At 39.8% G+C, this 23,511-nt stretch overlaps 1 long non-coding RNA gene and 1 pseudogene across 7 annotated transcripts in view; one reads left to right on the forward strand and one right to left on the reverse strand.

The window, feature by feature from the left end:
- The window catches only part of LOC144579174 (uncharacterized), a 331,105-nt gene that overhangs the window by 200,512 nt on the left and 107,082 nt on the right, over nucleotides 1-23,511 (reverse strand). The gene's annotated exons all lie outside the window — the stretch shown is intronic.
- Nucleotides 2,970-6,641, forward strand: LOC100388757 (ADP/ATP translocase 2 pseudogene; annotated as a pseudogene).

Genomic DNA, 23,511 nt, shown 5'->3' on the forward strand with positions numbered 1-23,511 from the left:
TCATCCAGCATTTACCACGACCTGGTAATCAGACATATTACATGGATGAGCATCCGGATCATCATAAAGTCAATCTAGCATGGCTTGCATACACAACATATCGGCTACTTCATCTGTGAAGTTCTATTTAGCATTTAAAGGAGGAGAAGGAGAATTCATCTGCTCAGATGAATTTTACTCAGTCCTCCAGGAAATCTGTCTCCTTGGAAATAACATGCTGTGTGTCTGAATCATATAGTCATCTGTGATTGGTCAATAGCTATGTATCAACCCAAACATGCTCTTTCATTCTGCAGAATTCAAAAGCAAGGAGAGTGACTTACCCCTAAATTAATCACTCTCATAATCCATTTTAGTAAAGGTTCTTTAGGAAGTAATTGATATTAATCCATAAAATGAGACAACTCCTTCATGCCAGACGCTCTGCTTTCAGCAATTTATTGGTTTGGCTCTCCTCCTTCACCTTGACTGCCTTCTTGGTAAATAGAGATTGTGGAGGTCTATCTGTTGTTCCAGCATAACTTATCCTTTTGGTGGTGGCCCTCGGGCTTAGTGGCTGAAATCTGAACTTGATTATATGTCTATATATCTATATATTTGTTAGGATCTGCCCCAACACTATCTTTTACTTTTATTTTAGCTATTACAGATAACACTAAGCAAGGAATTGTATATTTGACTAGTTTCTTATTTTGCATTCCCTTATATATCCAGTGAACCCAAACGTTCAGTGTTAGACTTACCATTTCTGAATTTCACTGGAGACTTTCAGCTATAGTAAAGAATCACAGCACAGCTACTGTTTCAGACTATGTTTCATTTCCAGTGGCCATATAGAAATCAAAAGTTTGTCCTCTCATTCTTTCATTTCCCAAAGCATGCTTTTGCCATGTTTCAGTGAGTTAGGGTCATCCCAACAAATGCTACTTACAATGCCAACTATACTGGGGGTCTCCCAAGACCACCTTAGGTTCAATATTCCATTAGAATGATTCACAGAGCTCAGAAAAGCTATTATACAAATGACTATGGCTTATAACAGCCAAAAAATACCAATTAAAATTAGCAAAGGAAACAGGCAGGTGAAACCAGGTACAAGCTTCTGGTTGTTCTCTCTGACTGGAGTCACACAGACAGAGCTTAATTCTCTCAGCAATAGTGTTTGATAGCATATGCAAAGTGTTGCCAACCAAGGAAGTTCACATGAGCCTTGAGGTCTACAGTTTTTATTAGGAGTCAGTAGGCAAGTCTGCATGGCTGAGCTTAATTACTCTTTCTCTAGAGGTCAAACTGATACAGCATGGTGCAGGACCTCAAGTGAACAAGAGCAGAAATTCATCATAAATCATATTGTTAGCATAAACTATCTGATGTGGCCCAAAGCCTCATATATACAAAGACACTCTGATTAAGGAGGAAATTATAAAGGCTTAAGGGTTATCCTCTAGGAGCTAGGTGAAGGGCCAGTCCTTTCTATGGAATCTGTGGTGTTTGAGCAAATCAAGCTCACTGAGCTAACAGTTAACGGCATAACTTTTAACTTCTATTCAAGGTTTTCTTGAAATAGAAATATATTTCCCAAATATCCAATCATTGTAAAACCAAAAAATAGCAATGTGATTTATAGCTCCTCACAGATAACACATTGCATAAAAAGAAGTCATCTGTTAAGTTTCAAGGAAAAGTTTACTTGTGATCTAGCTAGATGGGTATGAAAATTTAGGCTGAAATTAAAACTTTCATAATAAAAAGCAATGGTAATAACTTTACACATTTTTCTAACGTGAATCAACATAGAGATTTGATTGACAACGGTAAGTAAAAGGAAGGACATATTGCTGATATTTGCAAATTTAGAATTTATACAATACCCTTTCAATTAAATGTTCATAATATTGAGTTGAAAAATAGTAAAGTTATTGCATTTAGATATAGTTTGAAAATGATATCTTTTTGCATTAAAATCAAATCAGTTATTCTAAAACAGATGAACTAATTTTGTGAATGTGGGTATAAATATTAAAGGAAAACCTATTTTTTTGAAAAAGGGTCTCATTCTGTTCACCCATACTGGAGCACAGTGGTGCAATCACAGCTCACTGCAGCCTTGAATTCCAGGGTTCAAGTGATCCTCCCACCTCAGTCTCCCAAAATGCTGAAATTACAGGTGTGAGCCACTGCACCCAGCTGGAAAAGCAGTTTTTGATAGTTCAATTACTAGAAAACATTTAAGTATGTGAATCTAATTTTGAAATGTAAATTTTGTTCAATTTAAATGCAGATGAAGATCTATGATGAAAATTTAGTGTCCAAATGAAGATGTATTTTAGGAACAAAGAACAGGAGCGGTGGTTCATGCCTGTAATCCCAGCCCTTTGGGAGGCTGAGGCAGGTGGATCAAAAAGTCAGGAGTTCAAGACTAGCCTGGCCAAGATGGTGAAACCCCAACTCTACTAAAAATACAAAAAAATTAGCCAGGCATGGTGGCAGGTGCCTCTAATCCCAGCTACTCGGGAGGCTGAGGCAGAGGAGGTTGCAGTGAGCTGAGATCATGCCACTGCACTCCAGCCTGGGTGACAGAGCAAGACTCCAACTCAAGAAAAAGAATAATACCAGATGTCAAAGACTTAGTAGAAAACAAAATATGTAAAATAATAAAACAATAATTTTCATACTGATTACATGTTAAAATACTTTGTATTGAGTTAAATAAAATGTGTTGTTAAAAATAACACATTTTTAAATTTCAATTTTTATTGTGGCTGCTAAAGTTTTTTAAATTACAATATGCTTATATTTCTACTAAACAGCACTGTTCTACAGAAGTAATGAGTTAAAGAAGAAATCATAATAAAATTTTTAAAATATATAGAACTAAATGGTAATAAAAATAGTACATATCTAATTCCTTACCAGGAAATTTATGACTTTAAATGTGTATATTAAAAAAGAATAAATGATAAAGAGTAATGAGGTAAGCATCCAACCCAAAAGTAAATCAAAGATAGCAGGTCAGACACAGTGGCTCATGCCTGCAATCCCAGCACTTTGGAAGGCTGAATTGGGCAGATCACTGGAGGTCAGGAGTTTGATACCCACCTGGCCAAAATGGTAAAACCACATCTCTACTGAAAACACAAAAATTAGCTGTGGTGTGTGCCTGTAATCACAGCTACTCGGGAGGCTGAGGCATAAGAATCACTTGAACCTGGTGGGGTAGAGGCTGCAGTGAGACTAGATCGCACCACCACACACCAGCCTGAGTGACACAGTGAGACTCTATCTCAAAAATAAAAAGTAAATAAAAATAGAAAAAGACACATTTCAGACAAAAGTAGAAATTCATGGAAGAGAAAAATGATATAAAGAATAAACAAAAGCAAAAGTAAGTTCCTTGAAATCATGAATAAAATAGATCCTGTCAAGATTGATCACAAGAAATAGAGGTGTTAAAAATTATATTAGGAGCAAAAAGGTAACCTAACTATAGCTACAGTCAAAATTAAAAAGAAAAGAAGGATTTTGTATGTTAGGCCTATAAACTTGAAAGTCTAGCTATGATGTACTATTTCTGAGTAAGAATAACTTGACAAACTGACAAAAAGAAATAGAACATCTAACATTTTTTTGGAATCCTTAGAGATGTTGAATCATAGTTAAAACACGTTTACACATGAAATCTCCATTTCCTGATACTTTACAGGTGATTCCAATCAACTGTCAGGTCAGAGATCATTCCAACATTGTGCAGATTCTCGAGAGAATAGAAAAAAAAATTAAATGCTTCCCAATCCACAGTATGAAGCTAGTATAACTGAAATCAAAACCAGGCAAGAACAGTGTAAAAATAGATTATAGGCCAATCTTTTCATGAATATAGTTAAAAAATCATTAGATATCAACTAGGGCTGGACACAGTGGCTCACACCTGTAATCCCAGCACTTTGGGAGGCCAAGAAAAGAGGTGGATCACCTGAGGTCAGGAGTTTGAGACCAGCCTGATCAACATGGAGAAACTCCATCTCTACCAAAAATACAAAATTAGCCAAGTGTGGTGGTGCATGCTTGTAATCTCAGCTACTCAGGAGGCCAAAGCAGGAGAATTGCTTGAACTCAGGAGGCAGAGGTTGCAGTGAGCTGTGATCGCACCATTGCACTCCAGCCTGGGCAACAAGAGTGAAACTCTGTCTCAAACAAAAAACGAAAGATACCAACCAGCATGGAGATAACCACCCCCATAATGTACCTCCCACCAGGCCCCTCCCATGATACATGCTTATTATGGGAACTATAATTCAAGATGAGATTTGGGTGGGGACAGCCAAATCATATCACTATAATAAAAACTAGCCTATAAATGTGCAAGTGTGGAAGCAGGAAGAGCAGTTAGAAGTCTTATAACAATACAGGAGAGGTGTTGGAGGATAGAACCAGGTAGAAACCATGAAATGAGGTAGTAGTTGGAAGGATAAGTGAGATGAAGAGATTTTTGTTTGTGTATGTACGTGTGCTTTTATTTGTTTACAATTAAAAGGATTACAGGTGAAATATGAGAAACTTCTGTACATTTATGTGCTTGAGTATATGAGAGTGAATGGCATTACATGAAGTATATGGCTCAGATTTATACAGAAACATAGATAATCATTTTATAGTAGCCAGGAGGGAACACAGGATACTGGGGCATAGATGCTGGTAGGTAGTGGATGTGACAGGAACTTGTGGAAGTTCTATTTTTTTTTCTATTTCCCCAGTAAAATAAGAAGCAAGTCATCAGATGATAGCAAGGAGCATGGGTGAGGTGTTGGAGTTTTGCGAAGAGAAAGTGCAAAACAATCACAGTAGGATAAGAAATAGACAAAGGAAACAAGATTGTCAGACAGCATGAAGGATCCATTGACACTAAGCCTGGACTTAAAGTGAGACCAGTAAGCATGCTATGCATTTTTCTTCTGCTGTAATGATGCAAAGTAGGAGGAGAGTTGGACTTCACCAGGATCAGAATTCTGCCAAGCAAGTAATCACCACAGCAAAGGGGAAAGGGTATTGATGGTCTATGCAAGGAAATGGCTATAATAATTGATGATGGAATTTAAACTGTGGAAAGAGTCAAAAGGACATGAGTAGGAATAAGGGATAGTGAAAAGTTACAATGGGCAGTGGATTGTAGATCCTGGGGCTTGTTCAAGTGATGAAACTAAAATGAGCAAGATAGGACAAGGCAAAAAGAGGTCAAATGTTTGAACTTAACCATGATGAAAAGGTGACAGAAATTCTGTGCTACATCCATGTAAGTGAGTGGCAGAGATAGGCTGAAGGGGAGGAATTTAAGAAATTCAAGGCCATGGTGGTGGAGGAATCATTTATGTGGATATTAAAACTACCAAGAATTAAGGCAGGAATGTTGTTTAAAAGACAGTGTATATACTACATACTGGTACTATGTACCAACAAAAATTAAAATTTAAAATTAAGAAAAAAGGCTGCCATTGACCAAAAGTCATTGAGAAATAAGGGACAGTGAAATGGGGAAAGCAGACAACACAGCAGCAGGGGATGGTGGGAGTGATGGTCTGATAGGACATTCATATCTTATGGAGTCTAAGTAGGAGAGGGAGAAGGGTCTCAGCAACAACAAAATACTAAGGAGGATGCGTATCCCACCTCCATCACCCCTGATATGAGAGGGGTAGGACATTAAAACAGCCCTCTCAACAGCCCCAGAGTCAAAGCCAGTTCCCAGCCCAGTCCCATCCTGCAGCATGTGCCTCTTCTTTCTTTTCAACATGACAGATGCCGCTGTGTCCTTCACCAAGGACTTCCTGGCATGTGGAGTGGCCGCAGCTATCTCCAAGAATGTGGCAGTGCCCTTCGAGTTGGGTCAAGCTGCTGCTGCCGATACAGCATGCCAGCAAGCAGATCGCCACAGATAAGCAATATAAGGGCATTATACACTGTGTGGTCTGTATTCCCAAGGAGGAGGGAGTCCTGTCCTAGCACGGTAACCTGACCAATGTCATCAGATACTTCCCCACCCAGGCTCTCAACTTCGCCTTCAAAGACAAATACAATCAGATACTCCTGGGTGATGTGGACAAGAGGACCCGGTTTTGCACTACTTTGCAGGGAATTTGGCATCAGGCAGTGCCGCTGGGAGCACATCCTTATGTTTTGTGTACCCTCTTGATTTTCCTCATGCCCATCTAGCAGCCAATGTGGGTAAAGCTGGAGCTGAAAAAGAATTCTGAGTCCTCAGTGGCTGCCTGATTAAGATCTACAAATCCGATGGGATTAAGGGCCTGTACCAAGGCTTTAACGTGTCTGTGCAGGGTATTATTATCTATCAAGCTTTCAGACCCCAAGAACACTCACACCGTCATCAGCTAGATGATCGCACAGACTGTCGCCGCTATTGCTGAGTTGACTTCCTATCCATTTGACACCATTTGCCACCGCATGATGATACAGTCAGGGTGCAAAGGAACTGACATCATGTACACAGACACACTTAACTGCTGGAGGAAGACTGCTTGTGATGAAGGACGCAAAGCTTTTTTCAAGGGTGCATGGTCCAGTGTTCTCAGAGGCATGAGCTTGTCTTGTATGACAAAATCAAGAAGTATACACAAGTTACTTCCTAGGATTTTTCCCTCTGTGAACAGGCATGTTATATTATATAACATATTTTGAGCATTCTTGTCAGACTCCTGGCTGTCAGTTTATCAGTGCCAACTATTTACTGGTTGAAATTAGAAGCAATAATATTCATCTGACCAGTTTTCTCTTAAAGCCATTTCCATGATGATGATGAGATGCTATTATATTTTTTTCTTTCAGTTGCTCCTGATAAATAACAAATTTGGAGAAATAAAAATACCTAAAACTAAAAAGAATGGCACTTACTTGAGCAGGAACAATGCTGTGTGCACAAAGTAATTTTAAAAGAACATGAACTGGTGCTGGGCATGGGGGTTCACACCTGTAATCCCAGCATTTTGAGAGGCCAAAACAAGAAGGTCACTTGAGCCGAGAAGTTTGAGACAACCCTGGGCAACATAGTGAGACTCCCACCTCTACAAACTTTATTTTTTTCAAAATTCAAAAGAACATGGACTGCTGAATCATATATAACTATAAATTTTAAAAGAAAACCAAAAGCAAGTCATTTTTTTAACAATGAGAGAATGAATAAGTCTATGGATTGTTTGTATAATGGAATACTATGCAAGACTGAAAACAAATGAGCTATGATCATGTTACATGGACAAAATCTGCAGAAATAATTTGAGTGAAAAAGGCCGGTGGCAGAAGAATGCCCCCAGCATGATATAATTTGTATTATGTTTCAAATACTGTGTATACAAGGGTGGCTTATGTATTGCATAGAGATATAGATATGTTACAAAATTATTTCTAATTATGCATTAATTATTTAGCTTTGGGAATGCTAAATAAATTCAAGATCATTAATTACAGAGACAAAAGGTGAGTAATTGGATCAGGGAAATGTATACACAGGTGAGATGAAAAGGACTTGAAATTAGCAATCTGTTATTTCTTAGGCTATGCAGTAGATGTAGGGTGTTCATTTTATAATTCTCTATAGTTTTTGAATTTCTGAAGTAAGTGCTAATTAAAAAAGATAAAAATTGTGTAATACTTTTAGTGTCTATATGGTGCTTTCAAATAAATCATCTCATTTGATTTGCAAGGTAAACTTGTGAGATAGTAAAGGTAGTTGTTATTAATATTTTCATTTCATAAAGGAGGGAATACCCAAGGCTAAAAAATGCTGCAAATAACAAACAGATGAGAGGCAGGGACAGAATTAAGCTCTTGGGGGTTCAAATCATCATACTCCCTTAGATATGCTAATATTTGCTCAGTGAGACTATAGTCATATCAGAGTCAAGGGTACAACCATCCTAGTTTATCCTTTTCTTGCTCTTTGGTAAAATCATATTGTGTTAAATCAAACTGAGATAAATATATTTCTTTATGTGCTGCTGCTATGTCCAAGGTTATAAAATGCCTTTCTTCTTCATGGTTTTCTAAAATTTTGTATATTGTTAATTCCCTTCCAGTACCAAAAAACAATGTAGAAGGCATCAGTTATTATTCAGAACCATAGTCAGATTTTTTTTTCTAGAAAAGAAACTCTCTATAGCTAGTCAAGTGAAAAGAAGTAGGAACATCAGAAAATCTGGGTAATCAGAAACCTGAAATGCATTTTCATTTGTATTCTTCACTTTGGCTTAGGTTTACATTGGACTTTCTGTAAGTCACTTTGTATATCTGTGTCTCACTTTATACAACTGGGACAGAAATAATAAAACACTTTGCATGGTCACAAAGCATATCAACATACTTTGCATGATCACAAAGCATATCAACATACCTCACATAGCCCTTTGCTTTGTAGCAACCGTTTGGCTTGCTGATAACAAAAGAGTATTGGAAAGAGTTAATTTGTACTAGCATGTAATAAAGCTCCTCAGTCACCTCGTGTTATACTTTTTTTTCTTTTGACTGTTTCAATTTTTGACACTCTATCCTCCAGGCTGCAGTGCAATGGCACAATCTCAGCTCACTGCAACCTCCACCTCCCGGGTTCAAGCAATTTCCCTGCCTCAGCCTCCCAAGTAGCTGGAATTACAGGCCGCCACCATGCTCAGCTAATTTTTGTATTTTTAGTAGAGATGGGGATTCACCATGTTAGCCAAGCTTGTCTCGAACTCTTGACCTCAGGTAATTCATCCGCCTCAGCCTCCCAAAGTGCTGGGATTACAGGCATGAGCCACCGTGCCTGTTCTCATGTTATACTTCTGTAAAAATTGGCCAATCATTATGTAAGGCAGTATGTATTGCAGTTGGTGTACAGGATATACTGAGCTTGGTTTCTGACTTATAAAATAAGAATACTACTACCTACCTCTTAAGAGTTGTGATGATTAAAGGAGATAATGTATATGAAACACTTGGCACAGTACTTGCTGGGCTCAGTAAAAGTTGGCTGTTTCAATTATTGCACATAATCACCATATTGATTACTATTCTTACTGGACCTTTGGCCTGGTCCTATCATATTCTGGATTTTGAGGGTAGTTGCTTTAGAACTGTCTTCCCTGCACCACTTTCCTACAAATTGCAACTCCTCACCCCATTGACGTGATGACAGCAAAACCTGCCATGTTTCCAACAGGTGTCACTGCCCGTGCCACAGGTGGTTTACCGGTTAACACCTGACCCGTGCTGCTTTGATTATTTATTCCTGAAAGCTGTGGGACTTGACAGGCAAGCAGGGAGCAAAGAGAAGAAAACAAGGGAAAGAAAGAGAATGCAAGAGTGAAAACCCAAAGACTAGTCTGTCTTAGTTACTGTACCTCCTACATGTAAGACTAATGAGGGAATGTGTTTGCTTTCTGGGTCCACAAGGGGGCGTAGTTTTAAGGGCAAGACCGTCCCAGCGCGATACCTGCCTCCCATCTCTCTGCCTCCGGGAGATTTAACAGTTTATGTTTAAATTTCGCTGGCGCGGGGAACTAAAAGTTAATCACCCCAGCAAAAGTTTAAAGGAACTCCTTTCATTGGCCAGAGGAACTCGGGGAGGTGGGAATTTCTCCCAGGATAAATTCCCCTGCTCCTTCACCCACACCGGATTTCCACCTCTCTAAAATCCCCTCTGCATAGTGGAAGGTCTCTTTCCCCTCCTGAATTTCCCCTCTGGGGTCCCCCTCCACCCAGTGTGGAAGCTGACTTTCCTCTCCTAAATTCCACCTTTCTAAATCTCTCATTCAGTGTAAGGGAAGTTTTCCTTCTCTGGTTTTCTCCCTCTGGGAACCCTTCTCACTCAGTGTAAAAGCGGCTTTTCTTTCATTCAGTGTAAAAGATGGCTCTTTCTTTCTCTCCTCCTCTTCCTTTTTCTCTCTCTGCCTAAATAAATCACTTTTCTGCAACACTTTGAGGGTCTGGTATTTATTTCACAAACACACTTCACTGTGGTCTCCTCTCTCATTCTTAAGAGAGTAATAAACCAAAAACCTAAAAAAAATCCTCTCAGGAAAGCTAAAGGCTCCCCTAAACCCCTAAACCCCAACACAAAGACAATCTTCCTGCCCATGCTTCCTGCCGTGTGGACCACGAGCTGGAGGGGAGGAAAATAAGTCAGAAAGACAGAAAGAAGCACAGAAGAAAGGTGTGAAGAATAACAGTCCTATTCAGATTCCTGGCTCCAGGTTATTAACAAGAGGCAGGAGCACTCCTGTCTTTGAATACTATGAGAAGACACCCAAGTGTTGGCCTCCTTTACTTAGCTTAGCCAAGTTTAATTATGGAACTTCCAAAAACAACAAAAGTCCTAACATACACCCATTTTTTAGCCTTTCTTCACCCATAGTCTGTCCTCTAAGCCACCCCACACATATCCTCCTAAAATCTTCTGTCATCACACATCAGATCAATTCCTGGCCTCTTAACCCTCAAGAATAGATTCCTGCCCTCTTCCCCGACTCCTGTTATTCTGAGCATCAGTCCTTCCTTCTGATTGCCCTGACATTTGGTCAGGAAGAACTGGTGGGCAGAACAAATTAGAAATGGCTGAAATCACAAATCCAACAAGTTGGATAATAGTCATCTCTCAGAATATACGTCAGTTCACAAAGTAGGTCAGGGCACGTGGGTATGTTCAACACAGCTAGTGAAGCTGAGTTCATATCTGAGCCACCATGGCCGGTCAAGGGGAAGAGAAAAGGAGGATGGAGCAAGGTGTTTAACCTCTATGAACTTTCATGTTCTCTTCTGTAAGATGAAGAAAATACTCTTGATTTTCAGGGTTACTATAAGGATTGGAATAATGTACATAAAATGTCTGGAATGTGGTTGATGCACAATTAAATGGTTTGTGAAATAAATACCAGACCCTCAGAGTGTAGCAGAAAACTGATTTATTTAGGCAGAGAGAGAAAAAGGACAAGGAGAGAGAAAGAAACAGCCAGCTTTCACATTGAATGAAAGAAAAGCCACTTTTACACTGAGTGAGAAGGGTTCCCAGAGGGAGAAAACCAGAGAAGGAAAACTTCCCTTACACTGAGTGAGAGATTTAGAAAGGTGGAATTTAGGAAAGGAAAGTCAGATTCTACACTGGGTGGCGGGGGACCCCAGAGGGGACATTCAGGATGGGGAAAGAGATCTTCCACTATGCAGGTACTTTATATTAGCATGTCTATTATTAAGCCTATAAATACTCTGGAGCAACAAAATCAACTGAAAACATAGAGGTTGTATTTGTCAACATCCTCTCAGTCCACTTGAAAGTTACAAGAAAGGCACTTATGCATTTTTAGGAACAAATGTTTCATTATTGTAGTCTGTTAGCATTGCAGCCTAGCTCTTCCTACAGTAATCAGTATTCAGAGGTTATAATGCTAGAAACTTGCTACAGATGTTCCCTGTGTTCATCAGTGCACGGTGCCTGAAATTTGAGTTTTAATGCCTAATAGAATTTAGCCTTTCAGAATCAGAAATTGGCTGGACCTGACTCCCTTAAAAGTGCCATTGCATTCAAATAGGCTCACTGCTCTGCATTGCCTCCACTTTCAATAAAATGAATCTTTTAAAAAACTCATTGTACACAGGAGATTAACCACACTCTGAAGTCACCTTCAAGTTACATACATACCTTCACTTTCTGATACCAGTTCATCATAAAGACCCCAGAAAATGCAGGACAATTACAGAAACTACAGCAATCAGATACCAAGCTCTGGAATATGCTCCACACAGTTATTTTCTGGCTGAAAGTTTATTTGAAGCTGTTCTTGCAGTAGAGCAGAAAGAACCTCACATTAGAAGTAAAACAAAGGATTTGGTCCCAGCTGAGCTATTAACTCATTGTGTGTCAGCAGACATGTTTTTTTTTATGACCCCGAGCCCCCAACCCAGGGCCTTGGTTTCTAATTCTATCAAGTGAAAGGGTCAGACTACAGAGGTAACCAATAGGTTTCAGCTCATCAACTGTAATCAGCCACCAGTGATTACTGCAGTAACTACATTAGAAGAAGAGTGTGGACTTCCCAAGTTAGGGAATCAGGCTTTCATTTATTCTTTTTTTTTTTTTAATGTGCCCACTGCTATGGTTTGAATGTGTCCCTGAAAAGCATGTGTTGAATACTTAATTCCTAATGCAGCAGTGTTGGAAAGTGGGGCCTCATGGGAGGCCTATAAGTCCTAAGAGTGCAGCCCTCATGGATTAATGAATTTATGCAGATTATAAAAGGGCCTGAGCCTATGAAATCCATCTCTTGTTATCTCTCTTACACTCTCAATTCACCAAATGCTAGTCCCTTGATCTCAGACTTCCCAGCCTCTAGAACTGTGAGCAGTAAATTTATGTTTCTTATAGATTACTCAGTCTGTGATATTCTGTTATAGAAGTACAAAGCAGACTTAGACATCCATATTTTCCAAATAATCTTCATTCGATACTATTTTTATAATCATGTATACACATATATCTTCAAGGATATATGTATTTTCTGCCCCAAGAAGACTTTTTGCCTCCTCTCAACTCCCTTCACACCTGGTACATTTTTTAATCCCTTGAAGAAAGTTACTCTCTTCTAGTTCTCTCCAAGCAATTGGACTCACATACTTTAAAACAGCGTATGCTCTGTCATTAATGAGTCTATGACACGCATTCAGCTGTGGGTTCTGTAAGAGCAAGGTCTATGTCATAAGAGTTTTGTTTTGACAACTACCCTAAAAAGCACCACAGTATGCAGGAATGAAGAATAAGGAGAGAAATAAATGGATGGGTAAGGGGATAAATGAACAGATGAGTGAAAACTTTCTGGTTTCTCATGAATACACCACCACCCAATTATCAGCCAATTTGATACATACATTGAAAAATAGACCTTTTGTGTCTCCTGAAATTCTAGCTGTATATTTAGGGAAAATATTAGGAAAACTTGGGTATGGGAGAACATTAGTCCATTCTCATGCTGCTAATAAAGACATACTCAAGACTGGGTAATTTATAAAGGAGAGAGGTTTGACTCACAGTTCTGCAGGGCTGGGGAGGCCTCAGGAAACTTACAATCATGGCAGAAAGGGAAGCAAACATGTCCTTCTTCACATGGTGGCAGCAAGGAGAAGTGCTGAGCTAAAGGGGGAAAGCCCCTTAGAAAGCCACCAGATCTCATGAGAACTCACTATCACAAGAACAGCATGGGGGAAACCACCCCTACATGATTCAATTACCTCCCACCAGGTCCCTCCAATGACCTGGTGGGGATTATGGGGTTACAATTCAAAATGAGGTTTTGGTGGGGACACAGTGAAACCATATCAACGAGTCTCCTCTTGAATAGGTAAAGATACACAGCCCAGTTTCTTCACTTCTCCAAATCTACAAAGTGTATTTATACCTTTTGTTTCTAACTTCTAAACCATTTGAATTTTCTGATGATAAAGGGAGGTTAGACGGCAATGATGGATGACAATCACATGATAATGAGGTGTTTCACAACTAAAACACTAAGTGCCAAGTAATTAAAATTTCTTATCAATATTCTTTTTTTTCTAACGCTCACCCATTTTGCATTTCCCTGATATGACAACTTTTCCCAGCATACAATGAACGCTATTCATTAAAAATTGCATGTTCACTTATAGGGCTTATAGGGGCCTTTAATACACTCTAGGTGGTGCTCACCCTAATGTGAGGGAAATAGTTCAGTGCTAGATTATCCTGTGCATGCTTCTGTGCACACATTGCTTGGTTTTTAAATTGCAAAAATTTCTATTTCTTTTCCCTGGTCAAAAGTGCAACTAAGAAGAAGCAATTGAGGGGCAAAAATGCCAAGTTTCTTCCACACTTTCCCCAGGCAATGATTTTCATGTTTCATTTGCTGAAATGTAGCTTCACTATAGGCTTTGCTTAGAATTTTATTGATTTCCGTAGCTTCCAGTACAGCTAAAGGGTCATAGATGTATATGCAAAGATCCCACAGAAAGTTTCATTGAGGTCTACTAGGGCTAGATCAAAGGGTAGGCCAGCTGGGAACCTGACCGGAGCACTAATCAGGAAGAGACATTAAAATATCACTGGAAATGCAATTAAATGGAGAAGGCTACATTTACGATAAGTCCTCTCAGGGAGACTGTAAGTCATTGGAATTTCTGATAAGCCACTTGGGATAGGGCTTGAGAGCTCCAAGTGGCATACCCCAGAAACCTAAGGAATCAGTATTACATTGTATCATGTGTGACCACTACGTTGCATGCTCTTTTCTTAATGAGTATGATGAGAATATTTGGGGCCAGAGCTGACCGCAAAGGAGAGGGTGAGTGCCACTACCAGAGTTCCTTCTCCTCCTTCCCTCATGCATTTTCTGCCTGTCCTGTACATAAATAATGACTGGCTTTTTGAAAAATATATATATATTTTTTAAGACAGAATTTCCCTCTGTCACCCAGGCTGGACTACAGTGGTGTGATCTTGGCTCACTGCAACCTCTGCCTCCCAAGTTCAAGCGATTCTCCTGCCCCAGCCTCCTGAGTAGATGGAATTGCAGGTGCATGCCACCATGCCAAGCTAGTTTTTCTATTTTTAGTAGAGACGGGGTTTCACTATGTTGGCAGTATGGTCTTAACTCCTGTCCCAGTGAACCACCCACCTCGGCCTCCCAAAGTGCTGGGATTATAGGTGTGAGCCATGCCCGGCTGAAAAGTATCATTTTTTTTTCTCTTCTTTTTTTATTGCATTTTAGGTTTTGGGGTGCATATGAAGAACATGCAAGATAGTTGCATAGGTACACACGTGGCAGTGTGATTTGCAGCCTTCCTCTCCTCCACCCATATCTGGCATTTCTCCCCATGTATCTCTCCCCAACACCCCACCACCGGTTGTCCCTCCCCTATTCCCCCCAACACACCCCAGTGTGTAGTGCTCCACTCCCTGTGTCCATGTGTTCTCATTGTTCAACACCCACCTATGAGTAAGAACATGCGGTATTTCATTTTCTGTTCTTCTGTCAGTTTGCTGAGAATGATGTTCTCCAGGTTCACCTATGTCCCTACAAAGGACACAAACTCATCGTTTTTGATTGCTGCATAATATTCCATGGTATATATGTGCCACATTTTCCCTGTCCAGTCTATCATCAATGGGCATTTGGGTTGATTCCAGGTCTTTGCTATTGTAAACAGTGCTGCAATGAACATGCACATGGATGTGTCCTTATACTAGAACGATTTACAATCCTTTGGATATATACCCAGTAATGGAATTGCTGGGTCAAATGGAATTTCTATTTCTAGGTCCTTGAGGAATCGCCACACTGTCTTCAACAGTGGTTGAACTAATTTACACTCCCACCAGCAGTGTAAAAGTGTTCCTATTTCTCCACATCCTCTCCAGCATCTGTTGTCTCCAGATTTTTTAATGATCGCCATTCTAATTGGCATGAGATGGTATGTCAATGTGGTTTTGATTTGCATTTCTCTAATGACCAGTGATGATGAGCATTTTTTCATATGTTTGTTGGCCTCATGTATGTCTTCTTTTGCAAAGTGTCTGTTCATATCCTTTGCCCACTTTGGAATGGGCTTGCTTGTTTTTTTCTTGTAAATCTGTTTTAGTTCTTTGTAAATTCTGAATATCAGCCCTTTATCAGATGTGTAAACTGCAAAAATTTTTTCCCATTCTGTTGGTTGCCGATTCACTCTAATGACTGTTTCTTTTGCCATGCAGAAGCTGTGGAGATTGATTGATTAGGTCCCATTTGTCTATTTTGGCTTTTGTTGCCAATGCTTTTGGTGTTTTGGTCATGAAGTCCTTGCCTACTCCTATGTCCTGAATGGTTTTGCCTAGATTTTCTTCTAGGATTTTTATGGTGTTAGGTCTTATGTTTAAGTCTTTAATCCATCTGGAGTTAATTTTAGTGTAAGGTGTCAGGAAGGGGTCCAGTTTATGCTTTCTGCACATGGCTAGCCAGTTTTCCCAACACCATTTATTAAACAGGGAATCCTTTCCCCATTGCTTGTTTTTGTCAGGTTTATCAAAGATTGTATGGTTGTATTTATGTTGTGTTACTTCCGATGCCTCTGTTCTGTTCCATTGGTCTATATCTCTTTTCTGGTACCAGTACCATGCTGTTTTGATTACTGTAGCCTTGTAGTATAGTTTGAAGTCCAGTAGTGTGATGCCTCCCACTGTGTTCTTTTTACTTAGAATTGACTTGGCTATGTGGGCTCTCTTTTGGTTCCATATGAAGTTTAAGGTGGCTTTTTCCAGTTCTGTGAAGAAGGTCATTGGTAGCTTGATGGGGATAGCATGATTCTGTAAATTACTTTGGGCAGTATGGCCATTTTCACGATATTGATTCTTCCTAACCATGAACATGGAATGTTTCTCCATCTGTTTGTGTCCTCTCTTATTTCGTTGAGCAGTGGTTTGTAGTCCTCCTTGAAGAGGTCCCTTACGTTCCTAGTTAGTTGTATTCCTAGGTATTTTATTCTCTTTGTAGCAATTGTGAATGGCAATTCGTTCTTGATTTGACTCTCTTTAAGTCTGTTATTGGTGTATAGGAATGCTTGTAATTTTTGCATATTGATTTTGTATCCTGAGACTTTGCTGAAGTTCCTTATTAGTTTCAGGAAATTTTGGACTGAGACAATGGGGTCTTCTAGATATACTATCATGTCATCTGCAAATACAGACAATTTGGCTTCCTGCTTTCCTATTTGAATACCCTTTATTTCTTTTTCTTGCCTGATTGCTCTGGCTAGAACTTCCAGTACTATATTGAATAGACATTCTTGTCTAGTGCCGGATTTCAAAGAGAATGCTTCCAGTTTTTGCCCATTCAGTATGATATTGGCTGTTGGTTTGTCATAAATAGCTTTTATTATTTTGAGATACGTTCCATCAATACCAAGTTTATTGAGGGTTTTTAGCACAAAGGGCTGTTGAATTTTGTCAAAGGCCTTCTCTGCATCTATTGAGATAATCATGTGGTTTTTGTATTTGGTTTTATTTATGTGGTGAATTACGTTTATAGACTTGCATATGTTGAACCAGCCTTGCATCCCCAGGATGAATCCTACTTGATCATGATGAATAAGCTTTTTGATGTGCTGTTGCAATCGGCTTGCCAGTATTTTATTGAAGATTTCTGCATGTATGTTCATCATGGATTTGGGCTGAAGTTGTCTTTTCTTGTTGAGTCTCTGCTGGGTTTTGGTATCAGAATGGTGTTGGTCTCATAAAATGATTTGGGAAGGATTCCCTCTTTTTGGATTATTTGGAATAGTTTCAGGAGGTATGGTAACAGTTCCTCTTTGTGTGTCTGATAGAATTTGGCTGTGAACCCATCTGGACCCAGGCTTTTTTTGTTTGGTAGGCTCTTAATTGCTGCCTCAACTTCAGATCTTGTTATTGGTCTATTCATGGCTTCGACTTCTTTCTGGTTTAGGCTTGGGAGGCTGCAAGTGTCCAGGAATTTATCCATTTCTTCCAGGTTTACTAGTTTATGTGTATAGAGTTGTTTGTAATATTCTCTGATGATGGTTTGAATTTCTGTGGAATCTGTGGTGATTTCCCTTTTATAGTTTTTTATTGCATCTATTTGATTATTCTCTTTTTTTTTTAATTAATCTGGCTAGTGGTCTGTCTATTTTGTTGATATTTTCAAAAAACCAGCTCCTGGATTTATTGATTTTTTTGAAGGGTTTTCATGTCTCTCTCTCCTTCAGTTCTGCTCTGATCTTAGTTATTTCTTGTCTTCTGCTAGGTTTTGAGGTTGTTTGATCTTGCTCCTCTAGCTCTTTCAATTTTGATGATAGGGTGTCAATTTTGGATCTCTCCACTCTTCTCATGTGGGCACTTACTGCTATATATTTTCCTCTAGAGACTGCTTTAAATGTGTCCCAGAGATTCTGGTATGTTGTGTCTTCGTTTTCATTGGTTTCGAAGAACTTCTTTATTCTGCCTTCATTTCATTGTTTATCCAGTCAACATTCAAGAGCCAGTTGTTCAGTTTCCATGAAGCTGTGCGGTTCTGAGTTAGTTTCTGAATTCTGAGTTCTAACTTGATTGCACTGTGATCTGAGAGACTGTTATAATTTCCGTTCTTTTGCATTTGCTGAGGAGTGATTTCCTTCCAATTATGTGGTCAATTTTAGAGTAGGTGTGATATGGTGCTGAGAAGAATGTATATTCTGTGGAAATGGGGTGGAGAGTTCTGTAAATGTCTATCAGGTTTGCTTGTTCCAGGTCTGAGTTCAAGTCCTGGATATCCTTGTTGATTTTCTGTCTGGTTGATCTGTCTAATATTGACAGTGGAGTGTTAAAGTCTCCCCCTATTATTGTGTGAAAGTCTAAGTCTCTTTGTAAGTCATTAAAAACTTGCCTTCTGTATCTCGGTGCTCCTGTACTGGGTCCATACATATTTAGGATCATTAGCTCTTCTTGTTGTATCGATCGTTTTACCACTATGTAATGTCCTTCTTTGTCTCTTTCGATCTTTGTTGCTTTAATGTCTATTTTATCAGAGACAAGAACTGCAACTCCTGCTTGTTTTTGCTCTCCATTTGCTTGGTAAATCTTCCTCCACCCCTTTATTTTGTGCCTTTGTGTATCCTTGCATCTGAGATGGGTTTCCTGGATACAGCACACTGATGGGTTTTGGATTTTTATCCAATCTGCCAGTCTGTGTCTTTTGATTGGTGCACTTAGCCCATTTACATTTAGGGTTAATATTGTTATGTGTGAATTTGATCCTGCCATTTTGATGCTAGCTGGCTGTTTTGCCCATTAGTTGATGCAGATTCTTCATTTTGTTAATGCTCTTTAGCATTTGGTATGTTTTTGGAGTGGCTGGTACTGGTTGTTCCTTTCTATGTGTAGTGCCTCTTTCAGGAGCTCTTGTAAAGCAGGCCTGGTGGTGACAAAATCTCTGAGTACTTGCTTGCTTGCAAAGGATTTTATTTTTCCTTCCTTATGAAGCTCAGTTTGGCTGGATATGAAATTCTGGGTTGAAAGTTCTTTTCTTTAAGGATGTTGAATATTGGCCCCCACTCTCTTCTGGCTTGTAGGGTTTCTGCCAAGAGATCTGCTGTGAGTCTGATGGGCTTCCCTTTTTGGGTGACCCGACCTTTCTCTCTGGCTGCCCCTAGTATTTTCTCCTTCATTTCAACCCTGGTGAATCTGATGATTATGTGCCTTGGGGTTGCTCTTCTTGCGGAATATCTTTGTGGTGTTCTCCGTATTTCCTGGATTTGAATGTTGGCCTGCCTTGCTAGGTTGGGGAAATTTTCCTGGATAATATCCTGAAGAGTATTTTCCAGCTTGGATTTGTTCTCTTTGTGACATTCTGGCACACCTATCAAACGTAGGTTAGGTCTCTTCACATAGTCCCACATTTCCTGGAGACTTTGTTCATTCCTTTTTGCATTTTTTTCTCTAATCCTGGTTTCTCGTTTTATTTCATGGAGTTGGTCTTCAACTTCTGATATTCTTTCTTCTGCTTGGTCAATTCTGCTGTTGAAACTCGTGCATCCTTCACGAAGTTCTCGTGTTGTGTTTTTCAGCTCCTTCAAGTCATTCATATTCCTCTCTAAGTTATCCATTCTTGTCATCATTTCCTCAAATCTTTTTTCAAATCTTTTTTCAAGGTTCATAGTTTCTTTGCATTGTGTTAGAACATGTTCTTTTAGCTCACAGAAGTTTCTCATTATCCACCTTCTGAATTCTATTCTGTCGTTTCATCACACTCATTCTCCATCCAGCTTTGTTCCCTTGCTGGTGAGGAGTTGTGATCCCTTGTAGGAGGAGAGGTGTCTGGTTTCAGGTGTTTTCCTCCTGTTTGCGCTGGTTTCTTCCCATCTTTGTGGATTTATCCATCTGTCATCTGTGTAGTTGCTGATTTTCAGATTGGGTCTCTGAGTGGACGTCCAGGTTGTTGATGATGAAGTTATTTCTCTTTCTTAGTTTTCCTTCTAACAGTCTGGCCCCTCTGCTGTAGGACTGCTGAGGTCCACTCCAGGCCCTGCTTGCCTGGGGATCACCTGCAGCAGCTGCAGAACAGTAAGGGTTGCTACCAGTTTCTTCTTCTGCTATTCTTCTTCTTTCTTTGTCCCAGAATGATGCCCACCAAATGTCAGTCTGATCAGTCCTTTGTGAGGTGACTCTTTGGATATACAGAGGTCAGGGAGCTGCTTGAGGAGACAGTCTGTTCTTTATAGAAGTTTCAAGTGTTGAGCTGTGAGCTCCATGTTCTTTCAGAGCTGCTAGGCAGGTACGTTTAAGTCTGCTGCAGCAGAATTCATAAACCGCCTTTTTTTCCCCAGGTGCTCTGTTCCAGGGCATTAGGGCTTTATTTATGAGTGTCCGTTGTGCTGCTGCCTTTTTTTTTTGGGGGGGCTGCACTGCCCAGCAAGGAGGCAGCCTAGTCACTGTCTGCCTGCAGAGGCTTTGCTGAGCTCTGCCCTACTGCCGTTGAGCTTCCCTGTAGTCCTGTTTATATGGGGTGGTTAGAACTGCCTCGGCAATGGTGGCCCACCTCTGTAATGGCAGACTCTCTCTGTTATGGCGGGTTGCCTCGGCAACGGCAAGCTGCCTCAGCAATGGCGGACTACCTCCGTAGGGGTGGAGTGCCTCGGTAAAGGCGGACGCCCCTCCCCCACTGAGCTGCACCACCCTGGGTTCAGCTGTGCTTGCCGTGAAACTCTCAACCCTGAGCGTTTCCAATTGCTGGGTTTTTTGTTTGTTTTTGTCCGGGTGGGACACGCCAAGCCTGATCACCTGGCTCCCTGCCTCAGAGCCTTTTTTTTTTTTGCAGTTGAACCATTGACTCTCTCCTAGGTGTTCCAGTGGCCTGCTGAAAGGGCACTGGGATCTGTGTGATTTCCCGTACGGTGACCCACTGCACCAGCTGAAACAATGGCACTGCCTGGGAATCTCCTGGACAGCTTAAAAGGGCAACCAGACCAGTGTATTTTGTATAGTGAGCTGCCACACTGTGGTGCCGGCTAAACAGCCGTGCTGGCTAAAACAGCCACACTGGCCAAAACAGCCACACTGGCGACCCATAGGGCTCCTCCACCTAGGAATCTCCTGGTCTGTGGGCAATAAAGATCCATCTGGAAATGCAGTGTCCATTCACCCTCTGCACTTTCACTGGAGCTGCAATCCTGAGCTGCTCCTAAAAGGGCCATCTTCTTTTATTTTTCAAAAAATATCATTTTTAAAGTGCATCAAAGTATTGGACTCGTGTCTACTGGAGAAAATACTTATCACCAGATGACTCTAAACCCCAAAGTATTAGCAGTTTGTAGAAAGGAGCACCAGGGAACAGTATCCTTCAGGATCTCAAGAAGACATAAGAATACTGCCTAGCTGCAGGTACAGTTTCCCAGGACTATTGCCAGACATAAGGACATTCAAGGGGCCAGGAGTGACACAGAAATGAGTTCTGGACAGGGAAACAGTATGGCAGCCTCAGGACTTTTCATTTCTAAATTGTTTTTATGGTGTGAAATACATACATATATATATATATATATATATATATATAGAGAGAGAGAGAGAGAGAGAGAGAGAGGGAGGGAGGGAGGGAGGGAGGGAGACAGACATAGATAGATAGATAGATAGATAGATAGATAGATACATAGATAGATACATAGATAGATACATAGATAGATAGATAGATAATGATATAGCATGCAAATAGATACACCAAGGGGCTGCCTTTTTGACCCATGCACCTAAAAAGGCTGAAGATGTCTTTCCAGTGATGATCAGTGGTGAATCGACATTGATTTAGTTCAATCTATGGGACTTCCTGGCTCTTTGGTCCACAGCCTCCATTAGATTGCTCACCATAAGGATATTAAGCAATACAATGTGATAATTTTTAAGAAAACCTTCTTCCACTGAGTGAATTTTTCTGCCCAAAGTTGTAAAAGCCCAAGTGGTATACAATAAGACTTTCATTCTTCTGGAAATTCTTAATTCTATCCCCGGAACTAGTTGGTTCACTACGGAGCAATGTATTCTTATCTCATTTGCTAAACCCTCAAAGAAATACCTTTGCTAATTAAAGATCTGTGTTATAACCTCATAATGCTTTGTCCCTACCCTGTTCCTTTTGTCTTCCGCTGGCTTCCAGGAAGACCTGAACCTAATTTAATTTTCAATTGCTGTAACATCAACCTATATTTTGGCACACTTATTTCTCCCTCCTGTATAGTTTATTGGTGATGTTGTTGATTATCTTCTTTCTGCCTAAAAATGGTATTGAAAATGTATCTTTGCTTCTAAATTTCTCAAGTCCTTTATAGAAGCAAAAAAGGAACACTTCCTAACCTATAAATAGTACAAGATAATATTTTGTAATTTATTATTGATATGTAACATATACTCCCTTGTGATTTTCTCATTAAAACCATACCATTATTGATATCCCAGAACAGAGAAATTTAGAATATTCACAGTTTTTTAATCATTTGATTTACTGAGTTAATAAGGGATCCACATCTGACACTGCAAAATTAGAGAGTCCTACAACACTCAAATGAGGCTCAACTTGAAGTCTGAGCCAAGAAATTTGAGGGAAAATAAGGAATGCTATATTTATAAAACAGAGAGTAAATTTTTAAATTATTCAGAATTTTTTAAAATCCAACAGATTCAAGAAAGACTTAGAAAAAAATTAGGATGGGAAAATAGAGTCATAATAGACAATAAAACCAGAGATACTATTTTTATTTTCTTTTTTTGGGGGGGAGATGAAGTCTCACTCTTGTCATCTAGGCTGGAGTGCAATGGCGTGATCTCAGCTCACTGCAACCTCTGCCTCCTGGGTTCAAGCGATTCTTCTGCCTCAGCCTCCCAAGTGACTAGGATTATAGGTGTTTACCACCATTACCAGGCTAATTTTTATATTTTCAGTAGAGATGAGCTTAACCATGTTGGCCAGGCTGGTCTCAAATTCCTGACCTCAGGTGAGACACCTGCCTCGGCCTCCCAAAGTGCTGCTATTACAGGCGTGAGCCACCATACCTGACCCCAGAGATACTATTTTTCTAAGGCATCACAAATACTTGGAGATTAATTAACATCTCATAAAACAAACATGATTCCTATAATGTATTTTTTGTGTTACCTCCAGAGAAAAAAAATCAAATCAGAAAATCCAAAGATCTTAGAATTTGCTTTATGTCCTGGCACTGAATGAAGTCTATGTCAACTCTCAAGCTGTGTTCTTTGAAGCATTACTGTTCAGGAAGACAGTAAAAGAAGCACCCTGAAAAGGATATTCTCTGATCAAATAAGCTTGGAAGATACTGTGTACCATCACCTCATTCCTTGAGATTCAAAATATTCATTAAAGTGTTTGAGAGATCCTACAGTCACTCAAGAAAGTTGTTTCACATTGCTTAACTAGCTTTTCCTGAAACTTTTTTGAATGAAAAAGACTGTTTTCAGGAAATCTCTATAAACATTTG

This window comes from Callithrix jacchus, chromosome 14, assembly GCF_049354715.1.
Source record: "Callithrix jacchus isolate 240 chromosome 14, calJac240_pri, whole genome shotgun sequence".
Lineage (NCBI taxonomy): Eukaryota > Metazoa > Chordata > Mammalia > Primates > Cebidae > Callithrix > Callithrix jacchus.